Source organism: Oryzias latipes, chromosome 3 (assembly GCF_053564925.1).
Source record: "Oryzias latipes strain Hd-rR chromosome 3, Olatipes_Hd-rR_3.1".
NCBI classification, from domain to species: Eukaryota; Metazoa; Chordata; class Actinopteri; order Beloniformes; family Adrianichthyidae; genus Oryzias; species Oryzias latipes.
In genome coordinates this window covers 21,987,636-22,009,836 of record NC_136239.1, presented here as the reverse complement: position 1 = coordinate 22,009,836, position 22,201 = coordinate 21,987,636, and the positions used below count along the sequence as shown (strand labels likewise).

At 38.9% G+C, this 22,201-nt stretch overlaps 1 long non-coding RNA gene across 2 annotated transcripts; it reads left to right on the top strand.

Moving 5' to 3' along the window:
• Nucleotides 1-3,907: 3,907 nt before the first annotated feature.
• On the top strand, nt 3,908-7,513 carry LOC144990964 (uncharacterized). Of its 2 annotated transcripts, none has more exons than XR_013654851.1 (3): nt 3,908-4,708; nt 5,046-5,139; nt 5,605-7,513. It is a non-coding gene; the product is annotated as an uncharacterized LOC144990964 (long non-coding RNA). The 2 variants fall into 2 exon arrangements; XR_013654852.1 differs by having other exon boundaries at nt 3,910-4,708; nt 5,934-7,513.
• The last annotated feature ends 14,688 nt before the right edge of the window (nt 7,514-22,201 follow it).

Below are 22,201 nucleotides of genomic sequence, written 5' to 3'. Positions count from 1 at the left end.
CAGCGTACAGTTTTGAGCAGATATCCGAGCTGTAACACTCATCCCACAGACACACACACATACAAGAGTTCAGCTTTTCTCGCAAAACTCCATCAAAAGAGACACAAAAACCCAGGATTCACCTTTTTCTATTCGTACATTTCCATAACATTGGAACAGTTGCTGGTACAATAAAGTACACTTCTCTTTCCTCTCAGGCTTTGTGCAAGTGTCTGTCCACAGTGAATGCCGTGTTTTGTTTTGAGTCTGACCCTCTTGACCTGCCTTTTTTGGACCAGCTTCCCCTTCTGGCTCCTCTTTAGAGCTCTGAGAAATTCCCCACTGTGAAAAGGATCCCTACTGAACTCCCCTGTGTCTCCTCCTCCCTGAGAGTGTAAGATAATGAACTCTCATAAGGGAGAGGGCGACCCTCGTTCATTCTCTCTCAATCCATCTTTGCTGTGCGATGAAGAGAGAGGCAGGATGGAGCAGAGAAAAAACAATGAGGTACAGAATGGCAGTAATATTCCTAAACAGCTAAGGCCTAACTCACTTAGGCTAGTTTGCCAAAATCAGCTGCTGAAAATGGATGAGGTCCCACCTACAAAGAGCTGAAAGGTCTATGGCCTGTCCACTCCAGCCAAGCGTTGATCTTCATTTGTACGGAGCTGGAATCTATTATAAAAGAGGTTAGGAGGCTTTTCATTCTGCTCCTACGGCAGTGGAAGACCCTGGCTTTAATTGAGGACCCAGTGGTCACATGCCTAAACTAAACGTAGCTCAGACACGGGCCCCAATCAAGCACAGCCTTTAATTTTCCACTCACTGTCACCCTTGTTACTCCCAGTCCTCTTTTTATTAAAGCACTCTTTTCACATGTTCAGCTCCGCACTCATTTACTCTTATTAACAGCAAGTAGGTTTAGTTGGGCAGCCTTGCTTTGTTCACTCAGATGGAGTCCAATATGCATTGGTGCTTCACTCCATAGTGTAATTGGTTCAAAGCCTACTTTAACTCAGAAAATTGTTTGTTCTCGGCTCAAAATAAGGCTGCAAAAAATGAATGCAGATGCACAAAAAAGTGATTAAACCACATAAATCCAACTACTGAAGTGTATTTAGAAGAGATGAAATAAAACTTTATTCTACCCAGAGGGGAAATCTAAGCAAAGTAACTCTTGATCCAGCAATCTAACCATGAGTGTGAAGAGCCTCCTACAGTCTTCTGCTCTACCCACTGTGCTCTCAAACTGTGTTCAAAACAGCTGAACGGGGACTTAAACTCTGGACTCCTAAATGAAAATGCTGAGGCTCTGGGATCTGAGCCATGCAGGTCTTTGCTGAAGAAGTCCACGAAAGTATTGATGTGGGTAAATTCTGACAGAGACAAACAGCTTCAGCTGCTTTGAACTCCCTCAACATTTTTTTCTGCTGTTTCCTAGATTACGTGAAGAAGTATTGACTTGTTGTTGCTGTTTTTGTTAAAATAGTGAACTGCAATTTACAGTTCTTTGGTGAGATAAGAATCTTTGTTTGCAATGAAATGTTTTAATGTAATACATATTAGATTTTGCTGTAATGATTTCAATACGACTTTAAAACTGAATTTTGATAGGTAGTTACATGTGCAGTAACTTGTGTTTTATGACACACTAACTGCTAAACTAAAACTTTTTTTTCTGCATGTGTACATTCATTTCATCTGGCTTTGAAGATCATCAACATACAAAATTGTAATTTTGGTGTTTTTGAGATGAAAAAATGACACTGGAAAACCCTGTAGCCATGACATAGAAACTACAATTGGCAAGCCACAAGCTCCCTGCTCTGCTCCATTCTGATGCAGCCACTTGAACACAAATGTATCCATGTTTGTCTTGGTTTTGCTTATCTTAGGTGCCATCTGGCTCAAAACTGTACGGCAGGATGGCTCCAATGATGCTTGCCATTGTTGTTGCACCGGTAATATTGGTGTTGTGGGAGACTTTAAGCCAGCAGGCGAGAGCTAAAACAGATGGATGATGGAACACTTGGGCTGGCTTACTCTGCACAAACAGTTCCGCCCTCAACTCAGAGGTGAATTCATAATGAACTACTGTCACTCTGCAGAAACTATGTCCTAGAAAATAAGACAGTTGGTTTGTCATTTTCTTTTGGCTAAAAAGGGAATCATCACAGTTAAAAGACCACTGGGAACGCTTTAAAAATATATTTAAAAAAGGACCAGGGTGGGAAATGATATTACTGTGCTAAATTTCCCGTTAGCCTTCATGGCACCCAACCCCTTAATTTTATTTTTGTGTTCCTTGTAAAAGTGTTTAGTCCTGTTTTTTCACAGTGATTTTAAACCACTTTTATTAGAAGCCATTTATTGGAAGTGTCTTTTACTCTTTGCTGTTTTCCCTTTTTTTTTTAGAGTAGATAGCCTATGTTTTTGTTTTTATGGACTAAACTAAAGTTTTTACTCCAATCATCCCTCAATTCAATTAAAAATACTTTGTGGAACAATTCAGATGTCATGTTCCACTTCACAAGGTATTAGAGTGAAAGTACTTTTAATGTAATACACGATTACTATTCTATGAGAGAAATGCTTCAATGTGATGGATTATTAAGAAAATTAACAAATAATCTGTAATGTCTTCAAATGTGGAAGTAACTTACACAGAACTGTAAGCGATTAAGTAAGTAAATGCAAAGTGTTCCAGATGATCACCAATTAGAGTTGAGTTTAAAATCTCACCTGTAGATTAGTGGGTCAAGAAGTACAAATTACACCAGCTTCCTTTGGTCCTTTGACTTCGTCATCTGCACGCAGCTTTTCTTCACTCTTGCTCAGCAAAAAGTTGGGGTGGTTTTAAGCACTAGAGCTGAAAAACAGCTCTAGTGCTTAAAACAGAAGACAAGCTGGTCTTGGTGAAACAGCTGGTGCTGAGCAAAATTCAGTTCTGAAAAAGAAACAAAACCAGGTCTTCTTGAACGGCTCATGAGTGTATATAAAGAATAAAGGGTTCTTTTTGGTCTTTCTATAGCTTTACAGCAGGAAAAGTGCTTTGTGTGGAACTTACTTTTCGTCCCTTTTCCTTTGAGAAAATTTAATTTCTGGATTGTTCTATCCTGTGTTTTCTGTGTTTTTGGGTGAGGTTTTAATCATCACAGCTACTTCAGTTTTTGACTCCAATTTTTTGAAGAGAGAAGCTGAGAAGAAGACAAAGAAAAAACAGTCTTTGTATCTGTTGCTCATTGTTAGATCCATGATTGTCTCTTTTTAATCACTGCCAGCCATGTTTTAGTTCAGGCTGCAATTTTGTCAAATTGAGTTTAGTGTAGTCACCTTGAACCACAAACCTTAAGACTGTGCATTCTGAACAATCTAAATTTTTAGTTTGAGAGCACACACTTTTTTTGCAGAAAGGAAGAAAAGATCTTTTGCTGGCTGAATCTTCCAGGAGTTATTGTTAGTTAAATAGAAGGTCTTCTTGAATCTTTTTCTGTGAAAACAAAAGATCCTTACTGTGTAAAATGACCCAAAACCAAGTGTTTTTTTTAAAAAGAACATTTGAAATCAGTAAATGATAAAAGACAGTTCTTCTTCAATTATTTCCTTTAGCAGATGACACACCAGACCTTTAAAGGATTATCTTATCTCTAGCAGAATTGATGTTTTACATTTTTTGATGCAAAGAAACCACACATTTTGTCTCAACTAGTACGACACTTTTACACATTTTTCCACAAAGCATTTGTAAGTACACCTTTAATAGTCAACCTACGTTTAGGTAAAAGTTAGATGGATTTTATCCATTTTCATGTCATATATGGGGCTGTAGAAAAGGTTGAGTCAAATTCTACAAAGTCTTAATATAACTTTTCTGTTTCCTTTGGAATCTCCCATAACTTCACTTTAACCAATGACATCAAAAGATTTAGCATGAACAAACGAGAAATGGGGAGGATGTTTTGGGGCATTAAGACCCACTTTTACCTGGCATCATTGTAATTCCTGAACACATCTAGTGTAGATCTGGTTTAGATCAAGGTGTTTCAATAAAACTGGAAGTTGCACTAACTTTTTTTTTATTTTTTATTGAATCAGTAGACAAAGTGTGGACTGAATTTACTTTGATCAACTGTATTTAGAAGTCCAGTAAAAAGCGAAAAAATTTTATCGATCAATGTCTCAACACAATAATGTCAGGATTGTGGAGGATCCACATGCAGGAGAACAGGAGCTACAGCACAGAAACTTCAATGAATTCTATGAAGAAATAAACTAAACTGAAAATTTAACAAACAAGTCCCAACTACAAGTGACTGAATAGGGGAACAGTATTACCTTCAAAATGCTGGGGAGCAATCAAGCTAAATAGAGAGCAGCTGTGGTGATTGCTGGTCAAAGCCAGGTGTGAATCTGACAAGAGACACGGATGAACAGAAATGACGTTGCAGAATGCCTATAATTATAGACATGTAGAAGGAAAGAAAAAAACACCAGAAATCCTGTCAGAAAAGGATTTTATGACTTGTTGCTACTAAACTCAATCATATTTATTCATAAAACAGGATCATCTCAACAGAGCAGAGCAAACTTTACAGATGAGACATTAAGAACAGGGAAAATAGTTGTAATAAATAAAACATTAGAAAGGTCCAACCTTTTGGGAGTGTAACAGTCTGATGAACTGCATGGCAGCTGGAGTAAATACAGAAGGATTCAAGAGAAAAGCTGTGTAAGAAAAACAGTTGCTGGTTTCTAGAAGTTTATCTCCCTTGTTTGTTCTTACAATTGCTCAGCAGTGTCTTGTCTTGTCTTCCTTCGATTTCCAGGGGTTTGCTAAACTAAAACTCTTGCAGTAGCTGGAATCCTGTTTCTTGCATAGTTACAAAAAAATTCTGAAATGACTTATCTGACAAATAATGGTCTTTTTTTTTCTTCTTTTTTTTGCTCGAATGTCTCATACTACTGTTTCTACTTGTTTTCCCCCTCCCTACTATTTGTTTGATTTCTTTTTTTTCCTCTTATTTTTCATTCAAATTCCCCTCTTTTCTCTGTTGTTGCTGCCCCAGTTATTCAGGCCATCTGTTCATCTGTCAGCGGGACGCCTCTGACAGATCCACCACTCAGGAGGAACGCGGAGGAGAATGCCTTCCCGCTGTGTAGGTGGGTAAATCAGTCCATCATCACAGGCTCATGTGTCAAGTATTCAAACTCCATAATTATCTAAAGAGAAACATGGCTGCCCTGTGCTCAAAAACAGTTGCGAAAAGCGAGAGCTTAATTATTTAGCAGCTCTGCTTTGATGCCTTTTAATTTTGTTAATTGATTTTCATTGTGTCTTGGAGTTCAGCAGATGAGAGGCCAAAATTAGTTGTTCAATTCTTGTCCCTTTGCTCAAGGCTCATTGATTTTATGACAAGTTTGCATTCTGTGGACCCCACTCAACCATTAATCATGGTTGATTTTCAATCGTTACAGGCTGTTGTCCTCCTTTATTACTCCAGGGACTGATTGAGTATGCTTTGTTAACCTTGACCAAAGCAGCAAGGGCAGATTTCCTGTATTTTTGAGTATAGTATTTGTTCTTTCAAAAAGGATGCGTTTAAATGAAAGTATTTTTGTTTACAGATCAGGAAAATTGGAAAAAAAATGGTGGAGATGCACACGGATGGGCGGGTTTAGATCCTTATGAGAGCGAGGCAGTTATGATGAGTGTGAAGGAAGAGAACTGAATGATGACTTGTGACAGTAACAGCGTAATTGGTCCCTTGTGCGCTGTCACAGCAGCACAAACTCTAGGAAATCTGTGCCTGCGCCTCATTAAACAAAACAGCAATACTCGTGTTCGGAGGAGTCTCCTTCGGAGTTTCATTCACCAGTACTTTTTTAAAAATGGCACTTGAAGTAACAGCTCCTCGTAAAATACACATTTCCCAATTTGTGTTGTCTTCCCTCAGAGTTTCAGGTGGAGGGCAGAAGGTGAATTTATCAAAGTGGGATTCCACAGGGGGGAATGGGGCCATGGGGCTTCTCTTACATCGCATTATTAAATTTCAATTCCAAGCCTTGTACTTCTCACCACATTCGAAACTATTCAGGACTTTTGAAGGCTTGCAATGACTGCTCAACCTGAAAGAAAAGAGTGAAGGTTTGTGAGGAAACTTTTTTCTAATGCCTTAGACTTCTTCTGGGAAAAGCGGCAACCAGCCATGAAGCATTAGTGACAAATTGGGGCTTTGTTGAATGAATACTCATACATACTGAGCAGCCGCAGACAATTCGTGGATGTGTCTCCAGCAGCAGGATCGGCTCTGCTGGCTGTGGATCTCTTTTCATCTGTGAAGTGAAAAACCAGAGGACTCTCTTGTTCAGTGTTTTTACCATCCGCTTGACAGCCATCATCTCTCCCGGAAACCTCATGCAGTTTCTCGGTTATTGAAATGCAAATTCTGGAAACACCACATGGGTGGCAGATATCAGCATATTTCTGATATTAAAGCTCGCGGAGTGGATGAATGCTTCATACTACAGGTATCACGCTGAGCTGGGCCCAGAGGAGCAATGCTTTGATCTGAATTAGTGGACAACAAACTCATCACCAAAGAGTATCTGACTCCTACACGCGTCGGTGCTGAGGCCTCTTTCAATCATCCAACCTGACAGGATATTTCCTGAACTGCACTTAATGAAAGAGAGACTGCAAGAGGAGGAGGAAGAGGAAAATTGAAGTTGAATATTATTGTTTTTTTACTTTCCAAATACTGCAACATCCAACAGCCTCAGAGGGTGCTGTGACAACAGCTGCACACAAATGATTTTCCTTGTTCAGCAGTTTTCACCAGAAAACCCAGTTCCTGCAGGCGTGTGAATCCATGATCCGCTGCTCTTTGTTCTCCGACACCAAAGCATCTGTATTGAGAATTAACAAGTGAAATCTACCACCCTTGAATTCCTTTTTCCCCGTCTCCGTGTGAGCAGTCCTGCCAATTGTGATGCACGATGAATTATTCACGATCTGTCTATGTGAGCGTGTGTACAGTATGTTAATTATTGGAGACATTTACGATAATTTAATAATGTTGGAGGACCTTCTGTACCAGCGGGAGTGGCAATCACTTTTCCTTCTGTTACTCAACACATTTACATCCTCATCTGCAACTTTTTAGAATGCATTAGCCCCACCTGCCACTCACGTGTGATCTTTTTTATGTTAAACTACTTTTTTTGTCATAAATGTTTAAATGGGTCTTTGATTTATTTATGTCTGCAGTGTTTTTTATTGACAAAGGATAAAACAAGAGAGAAGATGTTTGGAGGGGAAAATGTGGAAAACAGTTCCTTGTTATTGTGAGGTAAAAAAAAAGACCTAATCCTCCCCACGGTAACAAATCCTGGAGGCTCACATGCAAACACAAAAACACAAGGAGTCTTTAAAATTAGTTTAAGCCAGAAACTCTCTCCTTCCAGTTGTCCCATTAAAGTTGTACTCAGAATGATGTGAGTTCCTCATTTTTTTAAAGACCCACTCTGATGAAAATCATGTTTTTTAGTATTTTTAAAAAACATTTCCTTGTGACATTTTTTCATGGAGGACATAGCTATATGAAGAAAATGAAGCCATTTCTGCATTTCTGACTATATCTTTATTCAAATCATTGCAAATCAGGAGAAGATGAAAAAGTGCCTTTTGCAGAAACTTGTAGCTGTGATGTAGTTGTAGTTGTTTTCTTAGTCCAAGCTTATGTCTGGCTCAAAACTGTATGGCTGGTTAGCTCAAATATTTTTCTTGCACGGTGATGTTAACCCTTGTGCTATCTTAGATGACCCCACCCTTACATTGATGTGTTATTCCTACCATGACAAAGGTGGATAAAGGTGGAAAGATTTCATGTCATCCATGGACACCAGTGAAGATCACAAATCATTGAAGAAAAAAAGGTTCAGCGCACTGTTTAGTGGGTCTAGATGACCCAACTCCCAATGTTAAAGTGCCTAGGATAGCACAAGGTTAAGTTGGGGATGTGAAGGGCTGTAACCTAGTAGAAGATCGTGTAAACAAATGGATGATAGGAGAGGAGCACAGACTTACTCCACACCAACTGTCCTGCCCCCAACTCGGAGGCAAATTACTGATGACCTCCTGCTGCTCTGCAGAAACTATGTCCCAGAAAACAACACAGCCTTTTTGATTTTGCCTAAAAACGACATAATCACCATCAAAATACCAGTGGGAACACTTTAAAAATAGTTCAAAAGATGATTGGAGTGGGCCTTTTCTCATTTTGGCTCTGCTGCGATGTAAGACGCCAAACAAATGCAGCAGTCAAAAATATACAATTCCCAAAGACTTCAGGTAGATCACATCTGTGGATGCAGAAAGGGGGCTGGCTGCCGTCAGGCAGGAGCTCTTCAGGGGGTTGATGACGAACTCCAGGGAAAGTGATTGGATGCAGAAGCTTTTTAGACATGTATGTCTAGTCTGAGCCTCAAATGACACAAGAAAGTAGCAGCAGAAAGCAGAGCTGTTAAATCCACTCACAAAGACACAGACAGCGCCAGGAGCAAATGCTCATTTCTGTGTTATTGTTCCTTGGTTTACTGTACACAGCAATAGCAGCAATACTTTGACTGACTTTCCTGCAGTGGTTCATGTTTGTTGCCATTGAATCGTGTGTGGGGAAGTGAAAGTGTGTGCAGGGTTTTTACAGTCAATGAGGTTCAGGTCTGTTTGTATTGACATGGAAAAGAAACTGCACTCTCGTCAGCAAAGCTCAGCATTGCAGTCAATCACTGTCCGCACAATCTGGAGGCTCCCTTGCTCTGCAGCTCAATACGTGCACACACATCTGCACACGTGCATGTCGATGTCAAAGCCACTGGATAACACACTATTAGCTGTGTGGGGAGGCTTTTTCACAGCATGACATCAAACACTGCAACTAAATTAAAATCTAAGGAAAAGATCTTGAAGATGATTAAACACGAGTTTATAAAAATGCTTCAAATTACAGTTTTTGGGAAAAAAACGGAGTTCCCTTTGGCTTTGTTTGGTGAAACAGAAATTGTTTCCTTGTTTAATTGTTGAGTCTGAATTAGTGCTGTTTTTGTTCCCTCGTGGAGATGAGAGTAAACAACATCCTGGTTGTCATAGCTACTCCTCGAAAGAGATGCTAATGAGGGACAGAATGTCTTTAAGCACAGCAGCTTTTCAAAAACATTGGTTTAGTCAGTTAAAAATGCTAATGAAAAAAAAATGCTTAGAAATGTAGGTCCCATTTATTCTTGTCATTTTACCAAAAGACATGGCGGTCTAAGAATATTTAACTCTGTCACATGAATGGTCACATTTTATACTGTCCCCCAAGTATGATTGCTACATAATCACAGAACTTTTCAAATATTTTACAACAAAACAGGAGGCACTTTTCTCCCTCCAATAACCAAGCTGTTCACACAGAAATCAACAAATATGACCCATTTTTGGCCTGAACACACGATTGTCATATTTTAAAGTTTGGGAGGTGCAGTGACCATGTCTGGCCATTAGGTGGCAATACCTCTCTTTCAAGTGCACTAAGGCGATTTTGTTTTTATGTTTCCCTGACACTGTGTGTGCGTGTGTGTGTGTGTGTTTTGTCATCCATACATTACCACTAGCATTGTGCCCATAGGCTGAGACAACAAAGGAAGGGCCGCTCTGTGTAATGGCAGCAATAACAGGACAAAGACCAATCAGGTGTTGCAAAGCAGAGCCAGGGAACACAAAAATGCTTCAAACCTCATCTGTTTTAAATGAATAAATCTAACGTCTGAATTAATTTAAGTTTTATTATTAATTGTGGCATTGTTAAAGGTTTCTGGCATTTATTCTAACTATTGTTTATTATATTTATGTATACACAATAACTCCCTTTGCTTTTCTTCATACAAATGCTCCCATTTAGCAAATTCACTGGTAATTTATGGTAACTTATCGATCATGTGATTAATGATTCAGAAGCCCCACCTCCTTCATGTCCAGTTCAGAGTAATAGTTATTGAGTAAGTTGTCAATTTTCGAGGTGGCCATTGACCAGAAAATCCGGGTGATGGCAGGTAGGGGGTTGGGACAGCTACAGCAGCAGCAATATCCACTCTGACCTTCACCTTGCCCCCCCATCAACCCCCTGATTTGATTAGACAAACCAGGAGCCAGGGTGACCCCCACCTGTAATCATCCACCCACTCCCTGCTCCACATTAACCCGTGTTTTGATGACATAAAGCTTGGAAATCTGGCTTGTGTTTCAGAGCACGGGCTGGTGCATCCATTAGGACGACTGCAGTTCATCCTGCGGGTGATGATGCAACATGAGAGCAATCCTTACACATGATCCAATCTCAGCAAACCGCAAGATTAAAGTGGACCCTCGGGCAAATCCTCATGTTTGTATATTTCTATTGTCAATAAAACAAGCTCAGAAGCATTTCGTTGATAAGTTTGCTGATCAAAAGTGTCAGTAAAACACACTGCACGCATAAAATCTCCTTGTTTGTACAATGTATCTGCTGGGGCTAAACTTGACAGAAGGAGCTTTAGGGGATTTAGTGGTCCAGTTGCTAAAACATATGAAATCTAAAAAAGGAAATGGAAAGCTGCTGATGGTGTGTGTCAAATGTTCCCCCCATGTTTTTATCTTTAAAGAAAAAACTGTGTAGATTCTCTTCACAGTGTTGGCCAAAGCAGAAGAGGCAGTTGAAACGCCTTTCCTGAGGGATTTCTCTGCAGTATTTGACAAGACATGAAGTTACTGCAGATGCTTAGAAAAGGAACTTTAAGCAACTTTTTAACACAAGAAGCCCAGTTTGAAGCCACAAGCCTGGCAAAAAAAAGCATGTTTATTAACTTACAGTCCAGATACAGAACTCAAGCGTGTGCTTTTTTTCATAGTGTGGCTTGATTTTGTATGTATGGACTCTTTTTTATCAAACACAATATTACGAGACAATCAAAAGAAAAAACGTTTCTGTAAAGGTTAATCTTAAAAAGTCTGATGTGATGAAACAGAGAATCCCTTTGAGATCTCCTGGTTTGACCTATTTATCAGTTGTCTGCATCTAATACAGAAAATGATGAGTTCTCTGTTAAAAGTCACTGAGGCAGCTCGTTGGGTTTGTTGTAATGTTTTCACTTCTAGTTGAACTACAGTTTTTCTTGATTGTTAAGACACTTTTCTTGAAAGCTGCTCTCCTTTTCTCTGAACTGTGAACACAACACCCAATTTTCAAGCTACAGTTACAAAACCTCAGACTCTTTATGCAAAGCCAAACTTTCCCCTTAACACTTGTGCTATCCTAGGCACTTTAACTAGACAGTGTGTTGAACCTTTTTTCTTCAATGATTTGTGATCTTCACTGGTGTCCATCGATTACATGAAATCTTTCCACCTTTGTCATGGTAGGAAGAACAGGTCAATGCAAGGGTGGGGTCATCTAAGATAACACAAGGGTTAAAACAGTTCAATCTGGGCTAAAACTGAACTTTGTTGTGAAATCGAGCCCCAAGTCAGTCAAAATTAAAAGCAAAATTGAACAGTCTCTAAACACTATGTAGAAAAATGGAAAGCACAACGCTCAGGACATGAAGCTGGAGAAAAAAAAGTTTGTTGACTGTAGGCTAAATGCATGTTGCAGAAAACCTATGCATTTAGGACTTGTACAAAAAATAGCACTCCTGGTGCATTTACAAATAGCACTCCTGGTGAGTGTTGTAGGGCCCCAGGTTGGCATGATGATGGACAACCACATGGTTGCTGATGGGAGCACATAATGTGACAATGCCACCATGCTGCCCAGGAACACCAACAATGGCCCGATGGCCAATCACATTACGACCTCTTCTTCTCCTTTTGGTGATATTACTGTAAACTCAACTTCATCCATGTGGATGTATTCATGGAGTCATTCCATTGCATCCAGTTGAAAAACCCTCTGTAGAAATAGACATCGTTTTGTGAGTGATATGTAAAAAGTGATTTTGGCCACTACAGGTAATAACCACTTAGAGTAATCAACATTAAATGTGTGGGTATTTACCAACTTGTACATACAGAAACCTCAGCTCTTTGACTCTGTCTGAGTTGCGATCAAAGGACACTCTGTACAACTGTTTCACGCGCAGTCTGTTGCGCTTGAGGAAACAATCAACAGTAGAGAGGCTGACACTGTTGACACCCTCAAAATTTACTTGGTCCTCAATGATCTTCTGCTGAATCTCACTCAGTTTAATAGCATTGTTCTCAGGGACCATCTCAACAATTAGGGTCTCTTGGTGTGGGGAGAACAGACCTGTCCTCTGACCCCCACGTGGTAGTCTTTCAATGCCACGGAAAGAGAACACGTATTTACAAAAAATGTACATGGAATACTAGCCCTACAAACAGTTATACCAACCCTCCATTACAATACTACAGTATGTGATGTAGTGAAAGATATTTTTACTTACAGTATACTTTGAACATGTCCCTGTAATTTTCCACCACTTTGTAAAAAGTATGTGTTTTTTTCCACACAGATCTTTTCTCTACCTTAACTCACCCTCACTTCTCCCACCCCATCTCCATCCTTCCACTTGACCCTGTGAGGGACATTTCTGCCTCTGGCGTAGAAACTGTGAGAGTGAATCTCCCTGGTGTTTGGCCACACCCTGGGGTCTAATTAGTATGACAAACTCTGCATCCGAATGGCTGTACTCAGAGAAATTGGGAGAGCAGATAGATGGGGGATAAAGCATGCACAGGTGGGCTCTACTCCTTTACATTTCCCACACTGGTGAGTTAAGGCACACTGTTATGCAGCACATGTTTTTGCGTTCTGCCTCCAATAGACTGCTTAGGGCGTGCAAACAGAGAGCAATCTGAGGCGAAAAGCGTGATTAGAAGACGATAACACATTTTAAAAATGCATAACTCGATTAAAGATGCATTTTTCTTTGGGATTTGTAATTTCCTCTTTTTCTTTAAAATAAGCAAAATAACCCATTTAGTTTAAAAGTACAGGAGATAAGCCAAGTAAACAGATCTAGAGGCTTTCTTCCTGCACATAGATTATTGATTATTGGGCGGCCGTGGTGCAGCGGTAGGGCGGTCGACCCATGATCATAAGATTGCAGGTTCAATTCCTGCCTTGCATGCCCATGAGTCGAAGTGTCCTTGGGCAAGACACTGAACCCCACCTTGCCTCTGGTGGTAGGCGGGCGCCTGTGTTTGGCAGCGGAGCTGCCACCAGTGTGTGAATGTGTGAGTGACTGGTTGAATGGGTCTGTGACTGTAAAGCGCTTTGTCCTTGTAGGAAGAAAGGCGCTATATAAGTATACACCATTTACCATTTAATGAGAGTTAGCTGGAGGTAAAGAGCAGGAACAAACCAGGCCAACAGGTCAGGTGAACTGATAGAGACAAAGTAAAAAAAAAGGAGTTAAAATGGTGAGTGAGAAGAAATCAAAAGAAAGTGATTAAATGAGAGGCAAAGTGAGACTTGAATGAATAACAGCACTTTTGGTCATATACATAATACTCATACTTTTGAAGCTGGTAAACAATTATACAATATTATTTTCTTAAAACAATTTGACAACATGACCAAAATGTTTACGCTTACATTTGACATCTTATTCCATCGTTTATGAGAGCAGCAGAAACATTTTCTGTGGTTGTCACTTGGTCGAGAAATCTAAAAACGTATCAAGAGGTGGCAGAATAAAGATGATTACAATTTTTTCTCATTTAAGAGAGTACAAACTTGTCTTCTTGTAGTTTATGAAGAATATTACTATCATCATAATGCACCAAGATGCTCTGACTTCTCAGTTTAGGTGGAACAAATCACATATATGTGTTTTTTTTGTAAGATTCAGCCCTGGATGCTCTCAGTTTTAGTCCTTAGTGCTCACTGTCACAGAGCTAATAAAACAGTGCTCTTACAGTATTTATCTTAGAATGGCAGTATGCGTCATCTACCACAGAACACTACATACAACTATACTTAACAAGAACATTGTTCAGTTTGTACCGTTTGACTTTAACTTTTTGTTTTTTTTTAACAGGTAACAATATTTCCTAATTTCTACTTTTACATTGTGAATTCCAATTCAGGGGAACTCAACACCTGACAAGGTTTATCACTTGTGCACGAGAACATTTTTATTAAAATGATTAAATCAGTTTAAATTCACATCAACAATATACAGCTTTGCTGTTTCTGAAGTTTAACTAGTATTTTGCTGGTGTTTTTCATCTGTGGATCATTTGTGTTTGGAAAATGCTGCATGTTTTTATGATGACACAGAGAACTTTACCCTTCATTAGTACAGCCACCGATTGATGACAAATAAGGCAGACAACACTAGTCTTCCTAAGTTGTTTTTCTAAGTTGTTTCTTGTCCGTATGCCAGAGACTTTGCCGCTCTATGTTTTATCAATATCTGACAAAACCTGTAAAGCTCCTGGACTCCAAATCTCATTGCCACAAAGGTTCATGGGACTTTTTCAAAGATGGATAAAAGTTTTTTTCTTTAACTTTGAGCATATCCCTTCAAGGTAACCACAGCAAGTCAGCTTTCACTGATTCAGACAGGTGGTTTGGCAGAGATGGTCAGAATCCTGGGGCCATGAGAGGCCTCAGGTCAGTTTTTACACTGAAGAAAATTCACATTGACTCATATAATCACACAACCTCTTTCTGTTTACACTCTCTTACATATTAACTCTCGGGATTTGAGTTCACTGTAAAGCTGTATGTCTAATTCAGTCATGGTTTTTCAAATAGTTCAAATAAATATGCAGTTCTACTGTTACCAGCTCTCGGTCTGGTTTGCGTTTGGGTTATTTTCTGCCTTATTTTTCTGCATTTATGCCACTTTATCTCGTTTTCATCCAACCCCTCAAATCCCAACTCTACTTCTCCATCCAGCCTGAGCTTCTAACAAAACAAATAAAACCAGACAAAACACAGAAACAACAAGACTTCTAATAACTACACTCCTGGAGTGTTGGGTCTGCAGTAAAACTGTCTTCAATATGACATGTGCTGAGCTTCTGAACTAAAAAAAAAAAAAAAAAGCTAAATACCTTTTCGCTTATAAGCCTTGAAATCGACAAAAGCAACCTTACCCTAATGAGTAACTACACTCTCATACACCCTCTTATTTTTTGCACTCTTCTCTGAGGGCTAAACATCCATGTGGACATTGCTAATACAGTTTTACTTATATACTGTTAGTCATTCAGGCAGCAACTAGAACATCAAAGGAGGTCATTTTAACACAACTGCCATTTCTAGGCTGAAATGCTTGTGTTGTTTTGTTTGCGTGGGCAAAACTGTTTTCCCACTCAAGATCCAGAGTACTAAACATCAAATTATTGTCAGTTTCTTTGTCACTTCATGCTTTGCTGCTGCACTAAAAATGTGAAATCTAACACCACTACTATCAGAAATGTCGCCCTGTTCTGGTTTAGATCCTCCATCTGCTAATGTTAAAAATAATTGAAAAAAAATTATTAGGGTTTATTTTTTATAGGGGTTTAAGAATTCATTTCAACAACAATTGAGTCTTTATCCTGACTTTTGGTTGACAACACAATTTATAGTTAATATTGGTTCATTTTGGACGATCCGATTCACTGAGCTTAAATCGATCCAGGAAATCTTTACCCAAAAATTCAACCATTGCGACTCAGAGATAAACACTAAACAGTGTAGGTGAAATTTTCAGTATAAATCGATAATTCTTTCAATTGTTACAACCCTAATTTTTATGTAAATTGTAGTCTATTAGATTTTCTTTTCAATAATAGCTTGGTTTGTACCAATACAGTGGTGTATAGAAAATTATACAAATTCAATACAGGTTGTTTCAGATCACACGTTTGAGTAGTTACGTGCACAGACTAGGAAAAGTGTTCTTTAATGTGCAGTAAGTGCCAGCCGTGCTTCCTGGAAGCCCAAATTTCAGTAAGTTTTAAAGAAGATTTTAATGTTTAAAGTGCTTTATGTTCACCTCGTCTCTTTCTTTAACAATAATTACGACTTTGAAAAGCATATCTGCGACTACTAGTTTATTCACTATACACTAAAAGTGTTAGAAAATAATATAAAAACAATCATTGTGAACAGTTTAACATTTATTTATTTATAAGGTTTCTTTTAATTGGGCATTTTTCTAACTTTCGTATATCTGATATATTACTGGCATACAGAAAAAAACAGAAGTAAAAAAACTATTTTTTAACTTTAGAAATGTGGTGTGTTTACTTTTCCCAACTTTGCAGTAGTTTTTATGTAATCGCTGTCTTGAAAGTTAAAGTTGTTTTCCAGAAAGCACTTTTTTGAGCAGGTTTTTGATGTTTAGAAAAAATGCTTCAAAGTGTCTCTTCTGTCAGTCTTCTTGAAGACTTTTCATCACATTTTTCATGCTTGTTTTTTATTTTGAAGGGGAATCTTGGAAAATGAGACATTTTTGTTTTTTACAATAACTTAAACTTTTTTTTTTAAATAAAAAAAATAAATCTTCTCTATTAAAACCAGTAACTGTCCTTGAACAGATCTCTAAATCATGCAGACCTTCTGTTTTACTTCAGATCTGCATGTTTTTCCCTTTTTTCAGTTTTAACATTTTCACATCAATTGTCACACAGGGCCACCTCCTCCATCTTTGGCTGCTCTTTTCTGAAGCCGCCTCACACCTCTATCCCTTGCTCCCACCCCCATCCTTTTCTTTTATACTGTGTACTGCTCCACACCTCAGTGTGCAGCAAGCAGGAGACGCAATATCTCTGACACTCCACCTCCCCCACACTTTACCCTTACCCCCCCCCTCCCCTTGTTCTTTCTTGAGTGTGCTCGGGTACATTGGTACATTATGTTCACTGAAGAGTAGTCAATCCAGCCATCTGTGTGCTCACATGTGTGTTTGAGCGCTCAAAGAGAAGAAATCAACCAAGGAGGATGATATCTCTAAAAGCTACAGTTAATCCAAAAAGAAAAAGCAGACCTTTTTTTTTTTTTTTAGGCAGATACATATAAATATATTGTAAGGTCATCCATACTGCCTACGTGGTCATCTGCAGGGAAAAGATTCCCCTGGCCCCCATTGCAATCACATCAGCCCTACTTTTCTCAGAAACAGTCACTCCATTAATGCTTTCAGTGCCACGTCTCCTGTGGCCTTGGCATGTTAATGCTCACATGCTCCATCAGTCATCCTCCGTCCAAAAGAAGCACCACCTTCGACCACAGGCAGGCAACGGCACAGAGAGGGAAAAGTAGCAGCAAGGATGTCGGTTCTATTCTCACTTGTTCTTTTTGCTCAAACAACAGCTCAGACCATCTCAGCAAGTCATAAAGCAGAAAGTCAATTTGCTCTATACATAATTCGCTGTAAAACCAGGATTTCATTATCACAGCAGTTTGATTCAGAAGACTTTAAATGTGCCTTTTTATCTCCATCTTTCTTTTCCAAGGACCTTCACACATTATAACGAAAACATTAAAAGAGCATCGCTAATTAAACGAGACACATTACCATAATAACTCACAAACTAATACAGATGCTGTTAAATAAATGTGAGGGGTGAAAGAAAACTTGATCTAGAGAAAGAACGTATTTAATTTTCCTTAAAAATCAAGGATACAAAAGTATTTTTCTTTTTTCTTTAAGTCCACTCTTGTTTGGCCATCTAAATTTATCAGCCTGACCCTGATTTTAGAGCACCTGGACATGAAAACAGCTGCTGCAAAAGCAAAGGTTTTGTCCAAAACCAAGCCCCAGACCTATGCTGGCCATGTTTGCAACAGTTGTCTGGAGATCTCCATTCTTCTGTTGATGGCTGAAAAGCATCAGTTGTAACCAGGAAGTAAAGAAATGGAGATGCAACATCTGCACCAGGAATCATCCAACTACGATGTGCTTGATGGTTGTAGCCTGTTTTGTCTTACAAGGACAAAAATCATTTCAGTCCGTCTACATAATGAGTACTTACAGAGATGTTGCTAACTGAACCATTTTTTTATTTATAAGCTGTATTTTTTTTTATTTAACATCATTAACTTTGACTTGATTCTCTTTAAACCATTACAACTTGATTGTAATTCAGGTTAATGACTCATCCTAAATGTTAATTGAGAAACATTTAATGTTTATGGAAAGAGGTCATTTATAGACAGATCCATCGAACACAGTTAAAGGATGATTTAAAGGAGAGCTGAGGAGATTATTTGCGACCTGAGAGGAACGATGTCACCTGGGAGAAATCTTAGCGCTCGGAAATCTGGAAACAGTAAAAACAGAATATGGAGAGGAGAGGGAGGAAAAAAACACAGAGAACATTAGAGGCAGGCGGGTGAGACTGCTTGTGGCTGCTTTGACCTCTGCCCTCTCTGCTTCTTGGCTGCTCCCTCTGAGCTACTAAAAGGCTTCGTAGTGCAGGGAGCCAGATGATAGCCCCCCACCACCACCCCCCATCCTTTCTTTAGGTTCCTTCTGGGAAACGAAGGTCCCCTTTCTCAGTTTGCCTTAAATGTGTGGGGTCAGGAGAAATCAGGGTCCGGCCTAGTATAAGGTTTCACAGCTTTGCACGGTCTGCCTGAACTGTCTGTGTGCGAGTCCAAAGACAGCTTTATACACATCCACACATGTATATATAGGATCACACACATTCACAGCAGCTCCACAAGAGGAGCAAATCATGCTCTCCTCAAGTTCACAGCTGTGAGCAACGATAACTTACCTCCTGTTGCTCCTACATTTCTTCATGTCTTCTCAAAGAGTTTATTTTTGTCTGAAGAAGATAATTCCTTTCTGTTCACACTCTAAAGCCTTTTTTTTCGTGCAAGAATGTCATTATGTAGATTTTTAACCTCCTAAACCCTGACCTATGTAAGTGGTTACACCTTCAAAGATGCACTTAGACATGAGGGATGTTGCTAAAAAAAACCTTTATGTAAGGCTTATATAATATAGTGCTTATGTAAACCTCTTAAGTAGGAGGTAAAAGTGAAGGTGAGCACACCTCAGGTGCTGGAAAAACCTCTCCGCACAGGAAATCTGCATATGAGGTCAGTGCTGTTACACTACAATGAAAAAGATAATCAAGTCAAGCTTTTAGTCTTAAAAGCAAAAGGAAAACTTCTTTGAAAGGTCTGGGATTTTGAACGATCACAACTGTTTAGGTGCATTCAATCATTCTGTTTCTCCCAAGGGACACTTTTAATGGAAATTTGATGACATCAAATATTCAGGACCGACAAGAATGCCTAAAAACGAGGCATAAACCAGAGCAAAACTGCAATCATCTTTTGGTTTGTTACCCAAGAGAGACACATAGGGAGGCAGTTGATTCATATCGAGCTCTGCCTTTGCAGTCCTGCACTGGGATTTACCATGATTACAAGTCCGGCACCAGCCTTCATCGACCAGCAGCTGTAGGCCCTGAGCTCAATAGCGCTCGTCTGGCCGGGAAGCCATGAGTTAATGTGCCGAACAGGAAGGGAGAGAAAGCAGGAGCCTGAAAGACATTGATCCGCTGTTTCTCTGTGGATTGCAGGAAGCAAGCGAGCAAACACACGCGTGTGCAGTAGTTTACACCACTTTACACCACACAATGAACACAGACGCCAATTTTTTTTTTTTTTTTACTAGCGCTAGTTTATTACTATTAATGCTTTTTTTCATGTCTTCAGTGTTTCACAATGAACCCTAAAACAATACAAACCACTAAAATTGGTCTATTTTTACACATATACATACACACATACAGTACATGTGGATATGTATAAAGATTTATAATTTATAATTGTAACACCCCGGTCTAGAGAGAGTGTAGAAACATTTGTGTAGACAAAAAGCAGTGATCCCTGCCAAAGGTCTGAGAACACTTCTTCAAACAAATTTACCTGAATTAAACCGGGAGCAAGTGTTAGCAGTGACCTCAGCAGCGGACACACAACCAGACAGACAGGCAGAGGAATCAGACAGACACATGTCATTTCGTAAATGGAAAGATCTGAGCTCCCTTTAACAGTTAATCAGACCCAGTAAACACAGTTTGAACTGGAAATGCACAATTTGTACATGTTGTCTTCGGGTTGGCACCACGTTATAACCCTGCAGTACTTTCAAAAAGAAAAATAAAAAAAAAACAAGTTAAAAAAATGCATAGATGAAATAAGAGGTTTGTGTCAAAAAAAGAAAAAGTACAAGCTGAAGAAACACAAAGAAAGCTTAAAGTGATACTAATACTTTTTGATTAAATAAAAAAGTTAAAGACATCCTTGTGGTGGAAAGCAATTACATGGTAAATTCAATGGACAGAAATTAACTTAGCTCTGTAATTATTTCCAATTCTATTAAATTAAACATTTCAAAACTGAAGCATTTTTGGCAATTCTCAATGAATTTATATGGTTTCTTTAGCCATTAGGCATTCAAGCCTAGGTTTAAACCCCATCATCAGTCAAACTACAGTTTATTTTGGATCTTTACTGATTTACACTATATAAGTTATTCGAGTATATGCAAATGAGTCAAATTGCTGATGCACCTTGAAGCTGCACAGGGAAAAGCCGGTTAAATAATCCAAAGCCTACCTTTTTTTGATATGTTGATAATTTATATTGACATAGATTTTCCCTGCAGGGGATTTTCAAACTATGTTTCACAGCATCCTTCATGAACATTTACAATCTTTTTGTCTCGTAACAAAATTATGTGGATTTTTTTTTTTTTAATCAGCAACCTGCAGCTGATTTATTCATCACGTTGAATTTGCTCGTGTTGACACAAAGAAAATAAAAAAATAAAAATATTTTCAAAAAAAGATGGACTGTGAAAAAGTAACAGGACCGACACAGCTTCACCCCAACTCGCTCATGTGAACAGGATGCATGATGGGAACAGAATGGAGGGGGTCATTAGGAAGCTCAAGACAGACACCGTCAACAAAAAAGGTCACCCAACCTATTTTCATCAATACACACCATCAAAACAGATTGACTGACAATGTGAAACAGGACCATCAATAGTACCATACTGAGATCACAACGTTATTTTGCCATTATTTGGCTGAATATCACAGTGTTACCATCACAAGTCCAATAAAGGTTAACAAACACTTTTTCAATCGGGCTAAAAGAACACGTCAGCTTCTTCTTCTTCTTTTTTTGTTTGTTTTTTCATGCAGATATACTGTAGATTTTTCTCTGCCTACTACCTTTAAATACACTGGATTCAATCCACTTCCTTCAAATAAGTATTAATATCATAATACTGATCTCAAACATTAAAGTACAGTTACACTGAATCACCATCTGACAACAAATTACTTAGAAAATCATGAAACTCAGCATGGTTTGGCATGTCTCAGAGCAGAACACCAGGGAAAAGTTGACTGAAACTGGAAGGAGTTCACATGAAAATCAGGATGGTGATTTGGTGCTGATGTCAGGGATGCCTGCCTTGTGTGTGTGTGTGTGTGTGTGTGGTGGGGGCTTTCAGGGAAAAGAACATCTGAGGGTTTTTTTTGTGAGTCGTACGTCCTCACCCCTGAGGTAAACCATTAGCATACTAACAGAACAAAACACAATAATTTACTATTCTAACCAAACCAACTTATTCTCCTCTGTCTGACTGAATGTGTTTAGAAATCACAATCATAGAGCCATTTTCCTGACTGCGTATTCAGAATGAATCAAGCTCTGCCTTCTTCATTCACAACCCAAGATGACATTAAACAACAATCAAGGCTTTTTCTAAAACCGGTAACTCTAAACTTTCATTAGAAGCTGATTAGTCACTGAATGGTCTTGCATTTTTTGTAAAGCTCATTTTTAAATGAGTCCATCAAAGCAAGCAAACAAAAGGTAAGTTCATTTCTTATTGGATGCTTTAAATACCCTTTAACATGTTTTTGTGGAATTTGTTCATGATGGAGGACAATTTGCGCTTAAAATTGCATTTCTGAGAATTTCTTTATTCAAAATGTTGTGAATCAGGAGCAGATGAGTCTGAACTGGGCAGAAAGACTAGGAGGTAAAGCATCTTCAGAAGGTCAGCTATTTCAGACAGATAACAGAAGTAATGCAAAGATTGTTGCGTCCCTGAGCATAGAATCTTCTCGACCAAAGATCGGGCTTCACAAACAAGCAGTTAAAAAGGCAGGCGGCGCCTTCCGTCCGTGAAACCCGGGTTCGAC